The sequence below is a fragment of the Homarus americanus genome, unplaced genomic scaffold (genome assembly GCF_018991925.1).
Source record: "Homarus americanus isolate GMGI-L3 unplaced genomic scaffold, GMGI_Hamer_2.0 scaffold4896, whole genome shotgun sequence".
Classification (NCBI taxonomy): domain Eukaryota; kingdom Metazoa; phylum Arthropoda; class Malacostraca; order Decapoda; family Nephropidae; genus Homarus; species Homarus americanus.
The window spans coordinates 6617473-6638587 of NW_024749657.1; the positions used below are offsets into that span (position 1 = coordinate 6617473).

Below are 21115 nucleotides of genomic sequence, written 5' to 3' on the forward strand. Positions count from 1 at the left end.
GTTGTGTTGTGTTATCATGTTGTGTTGTTGTATTATCATGTTGTGTTGTATTATCATGTTGTGTTGTTGTATTATCATGTTGTGTTGTTGGGTATTATCATGTTGTGTTGTATTATCATGTTGTGTTGTTGTGTTGTGGTATTATCATGTTGTGTTGTGTTGTATTATCATGTTGTGTTGTTGTGTTGTATTATCATGTTGTATTGTTGTATTATCATGTTGTATTGTTGTGTTATCATGTTGTGTTGTTGTATTATCATGTTGTATTGTTGTGTTGTATTATCATGTTGTATTGTTGTATTATCATGTTGTATTGTTGTGTTATCATGTTGTGTTGTTGTATTATCATGTTGTGTTGTTGTATTATCATGTTGTATTGTTGTGTTGTTGTATTATCATGTTGTATTGTTGTGTTATCATGTTGTGTTGTTGTATTATCATGTTGTGTTGTTGTATTATCATGTTGTATTGTTGTGTTGTTGTATTATCATGTTGTATTGTTGTGTTGTTGTATTATCATGTTGTGTTGTTGTGTTGTATTATCATGTTGTATTGTTGTATTATCATGTTGTATTGTTGTGTTATCATGTTGTGTTGTTGTATTATCATGTTGTGTTGTTGTATTATCATGTTGTATTGTTGTATTATCATGTTGTGTTGTTGTATTATCATGTTGTGTTGTTGTATTATCATGTTGTGTTGTTGAATTATCATGTTGTATTGTTGTGTTATCATGTTGTGTTGTGTTATCGTTGTTGTGTTGTTGTATTATCATGTTGTTATTATCGTTGTGTTGTTGTATTATCATGTTGTGTTGTTGTATTATCATGTTGTGTTGTTGTGTTGTATTATCATGTTGTGTTGTTGTATTATCATGTTGTGTTGTTGTATTATCATGTTGTGTTGTTGTATTATCATGTTGTGTTGTTGTGTTATCATGTTGTGTTGTTGTGTTATCATGTTGTGTTGTTGTATTATCATGTTGTGTTGTTGTATTATCATGTTGTGTTGTTGTATTATCATGTTGTGTTGTTGTATTATCATGTTGTGTTGTTGTATTATCATGTTGTGTTGTTGTATTGTTGTGTTATCATGTTGTATTGTTGTATTATCATGTTGTGTTGTATTATCATGTTGTGTTGTTGTATTATCATGGTGTGTTGTTGTATTATCATGTTGTGTTGTTGTATTATCATGTTGTACTGTTGTGTTGTATTATCATGTTGTGTTGTTGTATTATCATGTTGTGTTGTATTATGTTGTATTGCTGTTGTATCATTGTGTTATGATGTTGTATTATTGAGTTGTGATTTTGTATCATTGTGTTGCGATGTATCATTGTGTTGTGATGTATTATTGTGTTGTTGTGATGTATTATTGTGTTATCATGTTGTGCTGTAGCGTTGTGAGGGTTCATGGCCCCTCAGATAAGATAACATGATGGTCTGTGTTGATATCGATAAATCATGGTGGCGGGAGCTGGGCCTATGAGCACATTCCCCTCCCACAGCATCACCGCGACTGTCCTCCTCCTCGCCCACTACTCGCTACTGTCACAGCCAATGGGCGGGGCCAACTGCGCTCATTGGTCCGCCCGCTATTAAATTCCAGGCCTCCCCTCAGTCGGCGCGTTGATTGGCCAGCGAGTGATGGTGGGCGGGGCCGGTATGTGCAAAATGTCGGAGGGTGGCTGAGCGCAGACCTGAGGTGTGTGTGTGTGTGTGTGTTGGGTATTTTAGATAAATAAATGGACTCTGATTGTAGAGCTCAGTGTTGACAGGATCGTGGCTGGGCAGCGCGAGCCTCAGTGTGTGTTACCGTGTGTGCGTGCCGCCGCTAGACTGACGTGCACACAGACCTTGCCACCACCACACACACAAACACACACACACACACATACACCTACACGCGCCCGCCGTTTTAGATTACGCACACACACACAAACGACACAGTGACCGATAAAGACAAGGGGTGTACATTTATATATGTGTGTGTGTGTGTGTGTGTGTACAGTGCCCTAGCGAAGACCACGTGTACGTGTTGATGACCAGTGCCACAGCCACCCAACGTGCGGCAGTGACGGTAAGTACACATGCTACTTCCCTCAAACTCCAAAATAACATCATAATATATAAGTAACTCATTAACAACTATTTTACAACATATCTACAACCTTGTGATAGTTGTTTTGTGTAATTGTGTTGCGTTGGTGTGTTGTGAGGTGTTGCGTCGGACCAAACTACTGCTCTCCATCCCCGTAAATATCGTTAACTAATACCTATATGTTTTATTCGCCTTAAGACCACAGTTATATTATTCTGTTACTAACTTAACCTAACCCAAATTAACCTAATTATACCTAACGTAAATTAACCTAGCCTAACCTAAATTAATCTAACCTAGCCTAAAATAACCTAACCTAACCTAACCTAAAATTAACCTAACCTAACCTAAATTAACCTAACCTAACCTAACCAAACCTAACCTAAGATCAACCTAACCAAACCTAACGTAAAAGTAACCTAACCTAACCAAACCTAACCTAAATTAACCTAACCAAACCTAACGTAAAATTAACCTAAATTAACCTAACCTAACCTAACCCCTTTAATAAAAAAATAAAATGAAATCACCTAAAAAAAATAACACCGTAAACTTTCCTCATATCAAATTATAATATTTTCCCATTAACACCCAAAGTTTTAATAGTTTGTTATGATCTTCACCGACAGACTCAAAGTATAACATCATTCTGGTGTTAATAATTTGAATATACTTTTAACTGTAATTAAAACTTTATATACGGGGAGGTATGTTTAGTATATTCGCATCGTATAAACATGGATATAATTTGGGTAGTTAGTATATTTTTAATGTATATTCCTAAGTCTTGAAGTTATACCAGTTTAGGTTAATTTATGTACCTTGGGTATATCCACGAATATGCTCCGGATAATGTGGACGATATACCAACAGTTAGTATATTCTCACGATATAACCACGAATATGCTCCGGATAATGTGGACGGTATACCAACAGTTAGTATATTCTCACGCTATAACCACGAATATGCTCCAGATAATGTGGACGATATACCAACAGTTAGTATTTTCTCACGATATAACCACGAATATGCTCCGGATAATGTGGACGATATACCAACAGTTAGTATATTCTCACGATATAACCACGAATATGCTCCGGATAATGTGGACGATATACCAACAGTTAGTATATTCTCACGATATAACCACGAATATGCTCCGGATAATGTGGACGATATACCAACAGTTAGTATATTCTCACGATATAACCACGAATATGCTCCGGATAATGTGGACGATATACCTGCTATTTGTTAGTATATTCTCACGATATATCCACGAATATACTCAGGATAGGAAGATATATCCCATTTTAAACGCTCAAAACAACATACCACTAAAGCTGCCGCACACTGACTGACCCTTCACTGCCCCGGGATAGAATTTAAAACTGGCCAAATCACTTTAAATCTGATTGGCTAATTATTTTACCACCAGACGTTCTAATCACCAATGACAATTAGTTTCCTTAATCCCTTTCTCCTCCCCCTCCTGTTAAAGGGTTCCTCCCCCCCCCCACCGACAACTCTTTAATAATATGCAAATAATTCGAATTGATCTGAACACTATCGTCGATCCTGAGTGTTGACATTAACTCCTGACACCCCTTAAAACTATTAATCCCCCTTAATAGTTCCCCTTAACTATTAACTCTTCTCATTTACCCCTTAAGACTTCCCCCTTAAAATTTCCCGTCCCTCCTTTATCCCTCCCCTTTTCCCCTTAACTCCTCCCCTCACCCCTTAACTCGTCTTTTCCCCTTAACTCCTCCCCTTTCCCCTTAACTCCTCCCCTTTCCCCTTAACTCCTCCCCTTTTCCCCTTAACTCCTCCCCTTTCCCCTTAACTCCTCCCCTTTCCCCATAATCACCGCAATAATATAAATTATAATATGGCCTATAGTTTATATCACTACCTTATAATCGTAACCCTTTTATAATATCTCCCCAAAAATATATTGCTATATTATACGCTAACCTAACCTAACCCAAAAAATATAGGTCAAATATATATGCTAATATCACCAAAATATAAGCCCAATAAATTGAATATTCTATAGGCCTACAAACTTAATCCTTTAGATGCAAATTTCTTCACATGATATATAACCACTTTTAAATATATGCAAATAAGATTATAGTATAGATTATAGGTTAAGTATATAATTATTCTATGATTATTCTTGTCGTGTGTAATTATATGCAAAAGAAACCCACTAAGAATTTTATTACACGTGAATTTATTATCTTGTTTAAACCTTTGCTTAAATAATTACGTTATATAATTATTACTAAACAATTATATGAATAAATTATCGCTTTTCTTAACAATTATATGTACAATTTATCGCTTAATCAATCACTATACGCAAAAAATTTCCCCAATAATTCTAAAAAAAATCGCAAATTATTCTATTAAATGAGAACAATAATCAAATAATCTAGTAAATAATCGATAATCTCAACGCCGGAGCCCCTCAATATTTACTCCAGGTATATTCATGTTAATACTCCAGGTTATATACATATCGCCCGCCGCCAGATATACCTCACATATCGCCAATCTCCATCACTAAATTAACGATATAACATCAATAAGAGATATACCATATGTGACGCTGTGAATATACTCCGGGTATACTGTTGTTATTGTAGTATATTTAAGATAGTTTGGTTAACATACTTCTATCATATATTCGTGTATTGTGAAAGATATACATAAGAGCTTCAGTTTATATATTATTATGTGTATATGTGTTTATATATATACATTACTTATTAATATAGATAACTAAAATGTACTTATATAATTAAAATTAAGGAAAAATTCAATACAATAATAATAATAATAATAATAACAGAACTACTACTACTACTACTACTACTACTACTAATACTACTAATACTACTACTACTACTAATCTCTATACACAGCCAACACAGTATTAGTTGTATGTCTTAATAATTATTGGCTATACGTTGTGTTAGGTAGTCGCTGTATGATGTTTATACCGTATAGGTTTGACTTAGCGGTGAACAGCTGTCAGCGCACACTTATCCCTGGGTTTTAAGTGTTAAGTGCGTCTGTTAAGTGTAATTCTTAAGTGTGGTGATAAGTGAGTTAAGTCTTATAAATTGAAGGAGAGAATAATTGTGTTTTTATTATTATTATTATTATTATTATTATTATTATTATTATTATCATTATTATTATTATTATTATTATTACTATTATTATTATTATCATTATTATTATTATTATTATTACTATTATTATTATTATTATTATTATTATTATTATTATTATTATCGCTCATTATTACAACTGCAATCCTCACCATTAATTACCACTTTCTTACTTTCATTATCATCATCTCTGCCCCTAATTACACAGTTCGTCTCTATCTCTCTCATCCACCCGACCACCGCTCTCATCCGACACCCGACCACCGCTCTCACCCGACTCCCGACCACCGCTAGTGTGACGGATTCGGTAAAATATATCCAGTTTATTTCTTTATTTATTTTATTATATTTTATCTATTTACTGTGAAATATATCCCAGTTATTTATATATTTTTTTGGTTAATTTGTTGTTTTATTGAGAAATATATCACGACCTCGGTAATTAATAATACTGTAATCTATTTTTTCACTAAGAAATTTATGCTTTTATTATTATTATTATATGGTACTACGAAATATACCCTTACTTCTTTATTAAAAAAATTCTTAATCTATAACGTGAAATATATTCCTGAAAAATATTATTACTATTATTAATACTTGATAATTCTAATAGATCTTAATGCGAAATATATTCCTATTTAAACCTCTGTTATATATAACTTACTAGACTTTATCGCGAAATATATCCACCGATTCTTCGTTTAATATCTCACTTTATTGAGAAATATGTCCGTATGAATGTTAATAGCTGCCTCTTACTGAGAAATATATCCATAAACTATTGCTCTATTGATGCTATTTTAACTAAACTTTTAAATATATATCGAATTATTTTTTTATTGACACTGAAATATATTCTTAATTTTTTATACCCAAGAACTTTATTAAAATCTATATCATCTTTTTATTGGCTAGAATTTTACTATTTTATTATATTATTGACTAAATTTGACCGAAATTTTATAAACATTGTGTGAAAAAAATACGTCTTTATCTTATTTCCATGGTTTTAAAACTTTATTAAAATCTTCCATTATCTTTAAAAAATTACTTAAAACTTTGCCTATTTTTTTATCAAATTATTATTGTTTAAAAATTTATTAAGTTAGGTTAGGTTAGGTTAGTATTTTTATTATTTTAATGACAAAAACTTGATTAAATTCCTGATTATTTTCTTATTAATTTTATCCACATTTTTATTATAATCTTTATTTTATTTTATTATCGTCTTTGTTAACGAAATGTAAACAGAAATAAAGGAAATATAGAATAAACAAGGAACAAACAAACAGTAAACAAAATGAATACAAAAAAGCAAACACACAACAAAGAAAATATTTAACAAGAACACTGATAAAAAATATATTCTTGAAACCATAACAAAGACATTATTATTATTATTATTATTATTATTAACCGCCCCATTTATTACCTAAACATTAACACTAAACAGACACTCTATTTAACCCTAATATAACATAAATTAACTAACCTTAACAACACTTCACAGCCATGATGCTCGAACCAGTGTACAAGAGTAAAGTGAATCGTGACCACTAACCACTCCGCCACCTCTCCACGACCTGTAATGGATATTTCTTATAGAATACGATAACAAATATAACTTGGACAATATAACCCTTGAATATGATAACTAGATAAGAGTGTAGTTATGATATCAACAAAATATGATAATAATTATGGGTTTTAATATTATTCTCGGTATGATAGCCAAGATAACATGATAACTTGGAGATAACATAGTGTCACAGTATGATAACTAATATATCATAAATACGATAACGACGCGGTCAAGAGAAAACCAAACATGATAACTAATGTAAATCGATCAATATACACGATATAATTATGATAGCGGTCGATAATCCCTGAGAAAATATCACGCTATCGGTATCGTCACGGATAAATACGATAACCGATATCAATACCACATCTCTTTAATTAAATACGATAAGCCCATAGCGATTACCGTTCGTCATTATCATCTTTGTAAATACGATAAGGGCGGCTTATTGTGTTATCTCGATAACTACGATAACTCATAAAATAACAATCAATATATCTCACTATATACGAGCACCTCTTAAACTACGATAGCCAAAATAAAACAATCATTATCTCTGGCAAATAAAGTACGATAACCACAATATGGATTGATATCTCCCCCATCGATAACCACAACACAAATAACTACGATAACAACACAACAACGACCAACCCCCACATTAACCACGATAGCCATACGAACGGTTGACATCTCCGGGAACCTACGATACCTAACCTGACCACAAGAGAGATCGATTATTTTCCCCTACGATAACCAACAAGAGGGGAGTGGGGAGGGGAGGGGAGTGGGGAGGGGAGAGGGGAGAAAGGGGTGACATATGCGTAATCAATAACTGTTTTACCCTTGTGTTAACCTCCATCATAAACACCAACGCACTTAAGAGTAATTGTGTTGACCCTTATCTGGTGCGGTTCTGCTTGGTCGAGTATTAACCGCGGGAGTCGAGTATTAACCGCTGAGTCGAGTATTAACCGCGGAGTCGAGTATTAACCGCTGAGTCGAGTATTAACCGCGGAGTCGAGTATTAACCGCTGAGTCGAGTATTAACCGCTGAGTCGAGTATTAACCGCGGAGTCGAGTATTACCCACAAGCTAGGATAACCGCAGAGTATTCTAATAACTGCTGAATCAACGTAACCCATCCGAGGGCAGAGGTTCTCCCAGCTGAATAAAATCGTCTGTCGTTAACCAGAAGAAAATACCTCAAGGGCTTATAGTATTTGACCTCGTGCTCTGAGAAGTATACAATAGAAGTGTGAGGTGTAAATCATTAGCTTTATACAGTATACGTGACAATATCCAGTGATAAGAGGTAGTCTCGTTGTTCTCCTCGGGTACGACCTCAGTCTCGTTGTTCTCCTCGGGTACGACCTCAGTCTCGTTGTTCTCCTCGGGTACGACCTCAGTCTCGTTGTTCTCCTCGGGTACGACCTCAGTCTCGTTGTTCTCCTCGGGTACGACCTCAGTCTCGTTGTTCTCCTCGGGTACGACCTCAGTCTCGTTGTTCTCCTCGGGTACGACCTCAGTCTCGTTGTTCTTCTCTGGTACGACCTTAGTCTCGTTGTTCTCCTCGGGTTATTTTGGGGAACAGGCAGACCCGAGTCCCCCCGGATGTCTGTCTGTCTATCTGTCTGTGAGTGTCTGTGCCTATCTCATCCACATATCACAAGGGTGCCACGTGGTCTAGGAAAGAATCAAAAAATCTTCCCCGACTGAGATATCACCAACACGCAGCGACTCTGGCTACCCGCGTCAGGGAGGACCAGCTGCGGCAGTCTATAGGTTAGGTTGAGTTGGAGTGGGTTTGGTTCTATGATGAAATAAATCAGTGTGTTCTTAATAACCGCTAAATTAATGTTCTCCTAGTAACAATAATAACCGCATAACATCAACCGCAAAATCAATGTTGTAATGGCAAAATTAGCTGTAACCGCAAAATATACTATTAACTGCAATATCTAGCTAGTAATGTGACTAAATTAATAATCACAAAATAGGCTAATATTATTAACCAAAATATAGAGTTTGTGTTATAATAGAGTATTAACCATAAAAGTATATAAAAGTTTGCTAGATAAAGTTTATGTCCGTTTAGAAAATTATTAACCACAAGAAGGAAAGCTTATTAAAAAGTTGACATAATACTTCAATAACAATAATGATGATAATGATGATAATGACAACGATACTATTATTTCTACTACTACTACTACAAATAATAATAATAATAATAATAATAATGAAGTGGGTTTGACATACGTATTACTTAATAGTGTTACTTATTATTAATTGTTACTGTTACTCGTTACTGTTACTTAAATCAAATACTGACCATAATAACGCGATGTTAATAAGACATAAACACTTACAATATTTACAGAATTTATATATATATATATATACATCGACCAAGACAACATCTGTTATTATTTACGAGTCGGCAACTAACATAGTGGACCAGTTGCCTTGTTTATATATACACATTATATAAACCTTGTCTGAGTTTATATAGATGTTTATTAATGTATTTACCCCTATTATTTAATTTATATAGTGTCAGAGTCCCACTACCATATCGCTATAAGACTTTGCAATATTTCTATAACTAACTAATTTCTATGAGTCATTTTTAACGCCTTTATTACCCGGGAAGTTGAGGAAATTATACCAGGTGAATGTGAGAAATTATGAATGTGTGAAATTATACCAGTTGGAACAGCGGAATTTACCACACCTGAAATACAGTAATTATTATCCTTGAGAACTATATGAGAATTAGTGTGGTTATTGGCGTTCCTGAATCAATGGTCTAAACTGAACGCGGCGCAGGGGAACCTACTGTAAACTGAACGCGGATTAGGGGAATTTACTGAACGCTGCCCAAGGAATCTATACTGAGCGTCACCCAAGTACAACATTCTGAACGCAAACTGACGAACCACAACTGAACGCGGCCTTACAAACTGAACACACCTGAACGTAGACAGGAGACCGCAGAGGGCACAGAACTGAGATTAGCGGGAGGAGTGGAGGGGAGTGGAGCGGGAGGAGTGGAGGGGAGTGGAGCGGGAGGAGGAGGGGGGAGGGGAAGGTGTGGAGGGAGTGAAGGGAGGGATGGAGGGAGTAGCTTGTGTACATTAGAGAAGTGGAGGAGTGGAGTGGAGGGAAGAAAAGGAGGGGAAGGAAGGAAGGAAGGAAGGAAGGAAGGAAGGAAGGAAGAAAGAAAGAAAGGAAGAGAGAAATTAGCTTCTGTATACTGTGGGAGGTAGAGATTAGGTTAGCTTAAGGAGTGGAAGAGGAGGGAAGAAGAGGGAGGGAGGGAGGGAGCGGAGGGAAGAAGGGGAGGGAGAGAAGGAGGAAGGGATGGACGGAGGGAGCAGCTTGTATACGTTAAGAGAGGCGGAGGTTAAGTGTTGGTTAGGGTGGTGACGGCAGCTAAGTACTGGGTCCTCCACACCCCTGTATACTGCACCCACGACTACCTTCCTTCCTTCCTTCCTTCCTTTTCTCTTCCCTCCCCTCCTGCCTCCCTCGTTACTCCCTCCTTCCTCCACCCTTCCCTTCCTCCCTCCTTCCCTCCCGCATTCTCTCCCTCCGTGTGTCTGTTCATTCCGTCTCTCTCTCTCTCTCTCTCTCTCTCTCAGGGTAAGGATGATCACTACACTATTAGGGTCAAAATATCTATTATTAAGTTATTAAGATAATCCCTGGCGGATCAGTTACCACCCCTCCCTCCCTCCCTCTTTCCCTCCCACTTTATCCCTCACAGCATCCATCCCATCACTACCCATTCCCTCCTTCCTCCACCTGAACCTTCCTTCCTTATACCCTGTGCCATCTCTACCTCTCCCTTCTTCCTCCTACTCTCTCTTCTTCCCTTTCTTTCCCTTCTAAGCTAACATTCCTCCTCTTTCTTTGCTCTCTCTGTTTGTGTCTTTCTGTCTTTGCCTGTCTATCTATCTGTCTGTGTGTCTGCCTCTTTCTCTCTCTCTCTCTCTCCTCCCCTCTCTCTCCTCCCCCTTCCCTCCATATCTATATCTCTCTCACCTCTCTCCTCCCTCCCCACTATTCCTCCCTCTCCCCATCTACCTCTCCCCCTCCCCACTCTTCCTCTCTCTCCCCAACTACACTCTCCCCCAACCACTCTTCCTCCTTCTCTCCCCTCCCCACTCATTCCTCCCCCTCTCCCATCCCCACTCATTCCACCCTCTCTCCCCACTCATTCCTCCCTCCCCTACCACACAGTACGGTAGTGGGATCTCATTGGCCAGGACAGAGGCTCCAAGTTAAGGTTGGTTATAAGTAATTAACCTCCCCACCACCACCACTGTTTATATGTCGAGGGGAGGAATGGGGGAGGCTGGGGTGAGATGGGGGAGGCTGGGGTGAGATGGGGGAGGCTGGAGTGAGATGAGGAGGCTGGGGTGAGATGGGGAGGCTGGGGTGAGATGAGGGAGGCTGGGGTGAGATGGGGAGGCTGGGGTAGATGGGTAAGTTGGGGAACCTAATCTAATCTAATCTAACCTAACCTAACCTAACCTAACCTAACCTAATCTAATCTAACATAATCTAACCTAACCTAATCTAATCTAATCTAACATAATCTAATCTAACCTAACCTAACCTGGCTGACTTATAACAAAACACAATATCATCACCACTCCACTAAGACTCTAAACATAACTATATACATTATCGATTTATATATAAAAACTATATTCTCTTCACTACACTCCATTTATATATCTACAAATGAACACAAATTTATATAAAATATGCAAATAGATTAACATTTCTACTAAAGGTACATATTTTTAACACTTCTAATGTCAAATAGATTAACAATTATATAACTACGAGCTATAAATATAAACACCATCAGATTTTTTTAACAGATTTCGATTTATATACAAAAAATAAACATTGAACTCAAATAATGTGAAATTTTCCCCGAGAGGCAATTGTTTACATGTGACGTCACGATAGGAGTTGGGTGACGTGCTATTTGGTCATTTTCACATGGACTGCAGGCTAGTTAAGGTCATCACTGTACCCAAGGGCTTTTTTTATGGAGGGCGAAGGAAATGTGTGTGTGTGTGTGTGTGTGTGTGTTCTTATATCGGGGTTTAAGAAGCTTGAGACAACATATAACTAAGATTTATACGTGACAAAATCCATGTATGTTTATGATCTTGTTTACGTGTGTGTGTGTATATATATATGTATGTGTGTGTGTGTGTCTGTGTCGGGAAGAAAGAATTTGTATGGGTTAAGGAGCCACGATGCAAAATACACACACACACACACACACACATACTATACAATATATCACAAAGAACAAAGATTATATCACTTATGATCATTATTCCCGAGTGTTTATATGTGTGTGTGTTTGTTATGTCATATTTCAGCGGGTTTGTGTAGGTTATTAAGGGATAGGGAACTCTTATTAAGACAAAGTATAGGTTTTTATGAAGAGTTAAGAGATCTCCAGGTCATAACGCGAGGAGGAGGAGGAGGAGGCGAGTCAACAACGAATAATAGTCAGAATAAAACAATAAGAGTCGACGTTAAGAAGAAAACAAAAGACAGTCAACATTAACAATAAAGAAAACAAAAGACAGTCAACATTAACAATAAGGAAAACAAAAGACAGTCAACATCAACAATAAGGAAAACAAAAGACAGTCAACATTAACAATAAGGAAAACAAAAGACAGTCAACATTAACAATAAGGAAAACAAAAGACAGTCAACATCAACAATAAGGAAAACAAAACAGTCAACATCAACAATAAGGAAAACAACAGACAGTCAACATCAACAATAAGGAAAACAAAAGACAGTCAACATTAACAATAAAGGAAAACAAAAAGACAGTCAACATTAACAATAAGGAAAACAAAAAGACAGTCAACATTAACAATAAGGAAAACCAAAAGACAGTCAACATTAACAATAAGAAAACTAAAGACAGTCAACATTAACAATAAGGAAAACAAAAGACAGTCAACATTAACAATAAAGAAAACAAAAGACAGTCAGCAGTAACAATAAGGAAAGCAAAGACAGTCAACATTAACAATAAGGAAAACAAAAGACAGTCAACATTAACAATAAGGAAAACAAAAGACAGTCAACATTAACAATAAGGAAAACAAAAGACAGTCAACATTAACAATAAGGAAAACAAAAGACAGTCAACATTAACAATAAGGAAAACAAAAGACAGTCAACATTAACAATAAGGAAAACAAAAGACAGTCAACATCAACAATAAGGAAAACAAAAGACAGTCAACATTAACAATAAGGAAAACAAAAGACAGTCAACACCAACAATAAGGAAAACAAAAGACAGTCAACATCAACAATAAGGAAAACAAAAGACAGTCAACATTAACAATAAGGAAAACAAAAGACAGTCAACATCAACAATAAGGAAAACAAAAGACAGTCAACATTAACAATAAGGAAAACAAAAGACAGTCAACACCAACACAAGGAAAAAAAGACAGTCAACATTAACAATAAGGAAAACAAAAGACAGACAACATCAACAATAAGGAAAACAAAAGACAGTCAACATCAACAATAAGGAAAACAAAAGACAGTCAACATCAACAATAAGGAAAACAAAAGACAGTCAACATTAACAATAAGAAAACAAAAGACAGTCAACATCAACAATAAGGAAAACAAAACAGTCAACATCAACAATAAGGAAAACAAAAGACAGTCAACATCAACAATAAGAAAACAAAAGACAGTCAACACCAACAATAAGAAAACAAAAGACAGTCAACATCAACAATAAGGAAAACAAAAGACAGTCAACATCAACGGAAACAAAAGACAGCAGCAACAACCAAAAAATAAACAATAGAGAGGAGCCTGGCGCCACGGAAACAAGTGACGGTCAACTCTGCGGTTCTCACACTCATTTGCATACGAAATGACCCGTCATCCTCTCGTGTTTGCAAATCAACGTAAATCACCACAATCACGGAGATCCCGCAATCACAGGACCCACCCCCCTCCCTACCTCCACTCCCACTCGCCCTCCTCACAAAAATCGACATTAAATTGGGAGTGGACGTCTGCCTGTGAGAGCGTAATGACGCCTGGCGAGAGCTGAGCACCGCCCCGCCACGCGTGCCAACCCTCCTGCCGACACAGAAAATTGGCGGGAAATTACCGAGGTTTGAGTCCACCCTGACGTAAGTTTATCTATTTGCTGATAAAATCCCCGACTTGGGCTGACGTTCGTGCATGCGTCTCACCTCACAGTCGATAAATTTCCTTATTATCTGCACCACAAAACGCGAAATTTCCATGAAAAATAAGGCTAATTCAGTTGGGATAATGATGGGATGGTGGACTTGGCCGCCATGTCATGAGCTGAAGAAGAATTTGTCTCGGGTTCATGAAGACAGACAAACAATAAACTAATTTTACCTTGCAACACAACCGTGAAATTTCGCTGGAAAATTAGAATACAATTGAGTGAGTGAACGTTGTGAGTTGATAGCTTAGGAGCATGACCTCACGATGGACGGATGGAGAGAGAATGTGGACAGTTGACAATGTACTCATGACCTGACATTGACTGAGTGGATGTAGTTTGCTCATAGCCAAAAGTCATGACCTGATTATGGTGTAACTGCGTGTATAGTGTGAGTTAAAGGCCGATGAATCATTAACTATTTCAGTGGTGTATCGTTCATGAAAAGCCAAGCCCTCTGAAACACGCACTAATACTTCACCACACTCTGAAACACACACTAACACTCTGAAACACTCACTAACACTCTGAAACACTCACTAGCACTCTGAAACACACACTAGCACTCTGAAACACACACTAACACTCTGAAACACACACTAACACTCTGAAACACTCACTAACACTCTGAAACACACACTAGCACTCTGAAACACACACTAGCACTCTGAAACACACACTAATACTTCACCACACTCTGAAACACACACTAATACTTCACCACACTCTGAAACACACACTAACACTCTGAAACACACACTAACACTCTGAAACACTCACTAACACTCTGAAACACACACTAGCACTCTGAAACACACACTAACACTCTGAAACACACACTAACACTCTGAAACACTCACTAACACTCTGAAACACTCACTAACACTCTGAAACACACACTAGCACTCTGAAACACACACTAACACCCTGAAACACACACTCAACACCCTGAAACACACACTAACACTTGAAACACACACCAACACTCTGAAACACACACTAGCACCTGGAACACACACCAACACCCTGGAACACACACTAACACTCTGAAACACACACTAACACTTGGAAACACACACTAACACCCCTGAAACACACACTAACACTTGAAACACACACTAACACTCTGAAACACACTCAACACTCTGAAAACACACACTAACACTCCTGAAACACACACTAACACTTGAAATATCCCACACCACACTCTGAAACACACACTAACACTCTGAAACACACACTAACACTCTGAAACACTCACTAACATTCTGAAACACACACTAACACTCTGAAACACACACTAACACCCTGAAACACACACTAACACTCTGAAACACTCACTAACACTCTGAAACACACACTAACACTCTGAAACACTCACTAACACTCTGAAACACACACTAACACTCTGAAACACTCACTAACACTCTGAAACACACTAACACTCTGAAACACACACTAACACCCTGAAACACACACTTAACACTCTGAAACACACACTAACACTCTGAAACACACACTCAACACTCTGAACACCTTACTAACACCCTGGAAACACACACTAACACTTGAAACACATAATTAACACTTCCAGAAACACACAATAACACTCTGAAAATACACACTCAACACTCTGAAACACGCACTAACACTCTGAAACACTCACTAACACTCTGAAACACACACTAGCACTCTGAAACACACACTAACACCCTGAAACACACACTAACACTCTGAAACACACACTAACACTCTGAAACACACACTAACACTCTGAAACACACACCATGAAGTACTACCATGAAGCACTACCATGAACCACTACCATGAAGCACCACCATGAAGCACTACCATGAACCACTACCATGAACCACTACCATGAAGCACCACCATGAAGCACCACCATGAAGCACTACCATGAACCACTACCATGAAGCACCACCATGAAGCACCACCATGAAGCACTACCATGAACCACTACCATGAAGCACCACCATGAAGCACCACCATGAAGCACCACCATGAGCCCTCATCACCCCTGACTCACTCCACTGTGGCGTGAGTCGATACACCCAAACCCCAGACTAATTTAGATATAATAATATTAGTTTGCGTGACCACAGGTGAGCATCTCTGCCATAAAATATATATTACCTGAGGTGACACCGTGAAATTTGGAGGAAAAGTGCTCAATGAAGGGCTAATTACCTGGGAGTGAATTTTAATGATCGAATCCCTGAGGTGCCATCTTTGTGTGGTATAGTGTGGTAGTACGAGTGATTTAGATACGTTTTCATATTTCCAGTTATTTAATCTAACCTAACCTTACCTAAACTAACTTAACCTCATCTAATCTAATGTAAGTTAATTTAATCTAACCTAACCTTACCTAAACTAACTTAACCTAATCTAATCTAATGTAAGTTAATCTAATCTAACCTAACCTTACCTAAGCTAACTTAACCTAATCTGATCTAATGTAAGTTAATTTAATCTAATCTAACCTTACCTAAACTAACTTAACCTAATCTAATCTAATGTAAGTTAATTTAATCTAATCTAACCTTACCTAAACTAACTTAACCTAATCTAATCTAATGTAAGTTAATCTAATCTAACCTAACCTTACCTAAGCTTTCTATAAACTTCCTTCTTAAGTTTTTAGAATCATTATGTGTCATGTAAGTGGAGTCTCTTATAAATTCGTTTTCCCATATCACGAGGTTACAACATTTAACAAGTTTTAACAATACATCTCTGGTGATTAGAGTGATAAATAATACTGTTTTGTTGTATATTAAGTGAAGGCGTGTGGGCATTGAGAGGAACAATACATGTCTGTGATGGGCGTGTTAATGGCTGTGGGCATGGAGAACTATACACACACACACACACACACACACACACACACACACACACACACACACACACACACACACACACACATTTTTTACCAGGCGTTTTTTTAACAAGTCTCATGGCAATTTTTCTCGTCCAACCCAGCGGAGAGAGAGAATGCAGTAATTATTGGGACACTTCGAATCACGCAGGACTATTGCCGTTATATAACCACTTCACATTATCCTTAACCAGACAGCAGCAGACGATTCGCCCATAAACTGGACATCAAACCTTCACTTCCTCCATAAACCGGACATTTTTCACAACACACAACCTCCTAAACCGGACGACCGCCACAACACACAGCCTCCCTAAGCCGGACATTTTCACAACACACAACCTCTAAAACGGACATTTCACAACACACAACCTCTAATGAACTTTTCAAACCAGATACACAACAACCGAAAATTGGACACACCCTCATATCCGGACATATTTTCCTTGTGACCTCAAATAAACTTTAAATGAACAACACCTTTACAGGATACCCCAGTAACCGTACGACCCCCTCACCGGAAACTGGATTAACCCATAAACCGGACATCTATTCTCATCAGAACATCCCATTAACCGAATGCACCCTTCTTCAAACATTCCCGTTTAAAGGACACCCCATTAACTGGACACCTGTATTAAGCGGAACACTCAAACATCCCAATAATCGGTACCTCATTAACATTTTGCACAATAACCGACTCATCTCTAATGTAAACAACCCAATAACCGAACACCGATAACCGACCACCCCAATAACCGACCGCCCCAATCACCAATAACCAGCAACCACCCCGTAACCGAACGCAATAACCAACCGCATTAACAAATACCCCAATAACCGAACATCATTAACCGACCATCCCATTAACCGAACGCAATGTAAGCACCATTAACCGACCACCCTAATAGCCGACATCATTAGCAACAAGCCATCCCATTAACCCGAACACAGCTATGTAGGCACCTCTCATATCGATTTTTACGTGGTCAGTTCGTCCCACACAGTCCACTCGGTGGGCAGGTGGCCGACTGTTCCAGGTCCAGTTGCGTCATTTTGTCTCAGTGGGGGAGGCGGGGAATAATATCGTGTAGCTCTCAAATCAGCCTCAATCGATGGTTAATCTTACCATATTATATCGTATTAATAAACCTGTGTGTTGTCTTTGTGTGTGTGTGTATGGCCATGTGTGTGTGTGTGTGTGTGTGCATGTAGAGATATAAACTGCAGGTATGAAAATATCTGAAATATCTCGTGAGAGTACTGGCTGTGAAAACTTAACATAGCGTGTGAGAAAGTTTAGAGGTAATGTACATGAAAGCATTTAGAGAGTGAGAGTGCAAATTTACATGGTTTAGTCACACAAAATCAGTTAGGCGCTCTCTGCATGGACAGGTGTTAGTCTAATTAGCTTCGACAGGTGTGTGAGTAGGTTATAATTACCACAGTTGATGACCCCACTTATATCCTTGCCTGTGGAAATAGGAAATAGAACAGGAAATACTTAACACATATTTAACACATACTAACCACATGCTTAACACAACACATACCTAACACATATAACATGCTTAACACAACACATACCCTGGCACATACTAATAACCACATACTTAACACATTTTACCCTAACACATACTAACCACATACTTAACACAACACATACTAAACACAACACATAACTTAGCTTTTATACTAACCACATGTAACACAACACATACCTAACACATATAACCACATGTAACACAACACATACCTAAGCTTTTATACCCAACCACATTGGCCTTTTAACATGCCCTAACACATGCCCCAAACACAACACATACCCTATTATGCTAACCACATGTAACACAATGACACATACCTAACACATACCTAACCACATGTGCTTGTACATACACAACACATACTAATACATGTAACACAACACATACTATACATACTAACCCACATGCTAACACCCTTTTATATAACCACATATGCTGTACATACACATACTAACCACATACTTAACACAACACATACCTAACACATACTAACCACATACTAAACACGACACATACCTAACACATACTAACCACATACCTAACACATATTTAACACATACTTTAAGGTGTGTGTACATTAATTGTTTCTTTAAATATTATTCTTCCCATATATGTGTAGTGGTTATATGTTTAGGGCATGTTTAGGCATGTATAGTGTGTAATCTATGTATAGTTGTTTATATGTATACAATCTGATACATGGAGGATACGTGATGGAATACCACTACCACAATCATCACCACTACCACAATCACCACCACTACCACAATCACTCTTCCACTACCGCAGAAAATCATCACCACTGCCAAAATCATCACCACTACCACAATCACCCACCACTACCACAATCTTCATCTACACAATCATCACCACTACGCAATCATCACCTTTTCTAATCATCACCCCTACTACAAGCACCACCACTACACAATCTTCACCACTACCCTTAATTATCACCACTACCACAATCATCACCTACCACAAACACCACCACTACCACAATTAACATCTCTACACAATCACCCCCTACCACAATCTTCACCACTACAATCATCACCACTACAATCACCACTACCACAATCTTCTACCACAATCATACCACTACTACAATCACCACCACTACCACAATCTTCACCCTGCAATCATACGCACTACCGCAATCATCACCACTACGCAATCATCACCACTACCACAATCTTCACCACTACCACAATCATCACCACTACCACAATCTACCACTACCACAATCTTCACCACTACCGCAATCATCACCACTACCACAATCACCACTACCACCAAACACCACCACTACCACAATTATCATCTCTACCACAATCACCACCACTACCACAATCTTCACCACTACCACAATCATCACCACTACCACAATCACCACCCTGCCACAATCTTGCTACACACAATCATCACCACTACCACAATCACCACCACTACCTACTTCACCACTACCACCAATCATCACCACTACCTGCCACTACCGCAATCATCACACACACTACACCAATCATCACCACTACCGCAATCATCACCACTACCACAATCTTCACCACTACCGCAATTATCACCACTACCGCAATCATCACCACTACCTGATCATCTCCACTACCAAATTATCACCACTACCACAATCACCACCACTATCATCACCACCACCACAATCACCTCCACTACCCACAATTATCATCTCCTACCACAATTATCATCTCTACCATAATCATCACCACTACAATCCCTCCACTACCACAATTATCATCTCCCACTACACAATTATCATATCTACCACCTAATCATCACTACTACCCACAATCCACCTCCACTACCACAATTATCATCTCCACTACCACAATTATCATCTCTACCCATAATCTCTTACACTACCACAATCACCTCCACTACCCATTATCATCTCCACTACACAATTATCATATCTACCATGTAATCATCACCACCTACCACAATCACCTCCACCTACCACGTTACCTCATATCTCCTACCACAATTATCTCTCTACCATAATCATCACCCTGCCACAATCACCCTTTTCTACAATTATCATCTCACCTACAATTATCACATATCTACCACCAACAATCATCACCTACCACAATCACGCCTCCACTACCCACAATTATCATCTCCACTACCACAATTATCTCATCTCTACCATAATCATCTCTGCCACTACCACAATCACCTCCACTACCTGAACTATCATCTCCACTACCCACAATTATCACCTCTACCCATAATCATCACCCTACCAATCATCACCCCACTACAATTACCGCCCAAGCGTGTGCCGAGAATGCAGGTGTGTGGGACCTAGTGCTGCTCTTCGCTCCCCCTTACCTGTGACCCCTTACCCCTCCCCTCACCTCCACTACCCCTTCCCCTCCTAGCCTTTTCCCTCACACCACCCCCTTCCCCTCCACCCCCCCCCTCCCTCACTCACACTACCCCTCCCTCACTCCCACACACCACCTCCCC

At 38.2% G+C, this 21115-nt stretch overlaps 1 protein-coding gene across 1 annotated transcript in view; it reads left to right on the plus strand.

Moving 5' to 3' along the window:
- The first annotated feature begins 1783 nt into the window (after window positions 1–1783).
- Window positions 1784–21115, plus strand: part of LOC121853493 (zinc finger protein 628-like) — a 73560-nt gene continuing 54228 nt past the window's right edge. The window contains exon 1 of the mRNA XM_042347642.1: window positions 1784–2082. The gene's annotated coding sequence lies outside the window, so the exon portion shown is untranslated. The remainder of the gene's footprint in view (window positions 2083–21115) is intronic.